Here is a 2,313-nt window from a genome sequence, read left to right as displayed (position 1 = left end):
TTGGGTTGGTACCCTCCTGGATGTGGCATGGTTTGGGTGGTTTACCCCCTGCACTTCATCAGAATCTATTGGGTGAAACTGTCTCTTATCGTCGCTAATAGGTGGTGGACTTCACCCCAGTACAAGGCTGCACTGGTAGGAATCAATTGCCTTCTGAACCGCTGCCGTGTGTGCCGACTTCAATGCCGTCCTTATTCCCTCATCACTTTTATCGCCGATTAAGTGGCCTATTGATTGCATATCCTTCCTAAAATCAAACCAAGCGGGCTTGCCTCTTTGGGTTGGTACCCTCCTGGATGTGGCATGGTTTGGGTGGTTTACCCCCTACACTTCATCAGAATCTATTGGGTGAAACTGTCTCTCATCGTCGCTAATAGGTGGTGGTCTTCATCCCAGTACAACGCTGCAATGGTAGGAATCAATTGCCTTCTGAACCGCTGCCGTGTGTGCCGACTTCAATGCCGTCCTTATTCCCTCATCACTTTTATCGCCGATCAAATGGTCTATTGAATGGATATCCTTCTTAAAATCAAACCAAATGGGCTTGCCTCTTTCGGTTGGTACCCTCCTGGATGTGGCATGGTTTGGGTGGTTTATCCCCCTGTACTTCATCAGATGCTATTAGGTGAGAAGGGTGCAGTGTTGCCTCATCGACAGCATAATGGCCTCATGTTGCATATGCTATTCTGGTGTTTTAGAGTGACATCCAGTGGCAATCCTCAATTCATTTCTCCATTGGGTATCGCTAAAACTGGGAGTCTAAAGGGGTCTGCGTTATCGATAAGAGGACGACCAATAGACTCATAGGTCTTTTGTATCGTCTCTTTATCTTTCTCCCAGGTGCTATCAGCCTATGCCTTCAGGATATTTTTTCTACTGGTAGTCCAAACGGGGGCTGCATTATCGATAAGAGGACGACTAATAGACTCATAGGTCTTTTTATGGTCTCTTTATCTTTCCCCAGGTGCTATCAGCCTATGCCTTCAGGATCTTGTTTTTACTGGGAGTTCAAACGGGGGCTGCGTAATCGATAAGAGGACGACAAATGGACTCATATGTCTTTTGTATCGGCTCATTATCTTTCCCCCAGGTGCTATCAGCCTATGCCTTCAGGATCTTGTTTCTACTCTTAACGTTCTTAACTACCATTTCCTCATGTTTACCAAAGAGGAACAGACTATCAAATGTCACACCATGATTATTGGGGTTCTCACATGTGAGGTAGTCTGGCCACGTATGTGGATATCGAGTTCCGGGTTCACTTCCTGGTTAGGTTAGGTTAGGTTAGGTGGCAGCCCGATGTATCAGTGATAAGAGAGAAGTTCACCAATGTGGTATCACAATTTTCTATAGAAAAAAAGTTTGACCAAATGTTCTATAGAAATAAATTTTCTATTAAAATAAATTTTTAAAAGATTTTCTATATAAATAAACTTTTGGTTAAATTTTTTATAGAAATAAAATTTTGACCAAATTTTCTTTATAAATAAAAATTTTACCAAATGTTCTATGATTAGGTTAGGTGGCAGCCCGATGTTTCAGGCTCACTTAGACTATTCAGTCCATTGTGATACCACAGTGGTGAACGTCTCTCTTATCACTGAGTGCTGCCCGATTCTATGTTAAGCTCAATGACAAGGGACCTCCTTTTTATAGCCGAGTCCGAACGGCGTTCCACATTGCAGTGAAACCACTTAGAGAAGCTTTGTAACCCTCAGAAATGTCACCAGCATTACTGAGGTAGGATAATCCACCGCTGAAAAACTTTTGGTGTTCGGTCGAAGCAGGAATCGAACCCACGACCTTGCGTATGCAAGGCAGGCATGCTAACCATTGCACCACGGTGGCTCCCACTTCCTTGGTCCACGATGTGAAAATGGTCGCCGTAGATTTAGGGGCAGAATGTTTCAGATTCCTGTGGACAAAGAAGTCCCTACGTGCATGGAGGTAGTCATTAATCCTCACCTCAAAATCCCTGATGTCACTATGGAACAGTCGTCCGCATAGGTATACAGGTAAACATTTGATGGTGGGAGGGGGCTCCAGCCACGGGGGACTGTATACCGCCTAGAGGTACACCTTGTTTATTCCTCTGAATTCCACATAGGACCGAACCTCACTGCAGTCGGTCCTACACACCGGGGTCGACACAAAGTATACAGCCTTGTCTAAGAACTGCAACCCCCCATAGGAACACAAGTATGTATGAAACTCCCAGATCAGTGATGTTACCAGAAGTGGAAATTTATCAGTTTTTTAAGATTTCTGTGGCAAAAAAAGAAAATTGACGGTTTGACGATTTTTGGCCTAAAT

Source organism: Haematobia irritans, chromosome 2 (genome assembly GCF_050003625.1).
Source record: "Haematobia irritans isolate KBUSLIRL chromosome 2, ASM5000362v1, whole genome shotgun sequence".
Classification (NCBI taxonomy): Eukaryota; Metazoa; Arthropoda; class Insecta; order Diptera; family Muscidae; genus Haematobia; species Haematobia irritans.
The sequence above is the reverse complement of the archived record's forward strand: the minus strand, read 5'-3'. Positions refer to the sequence as shown.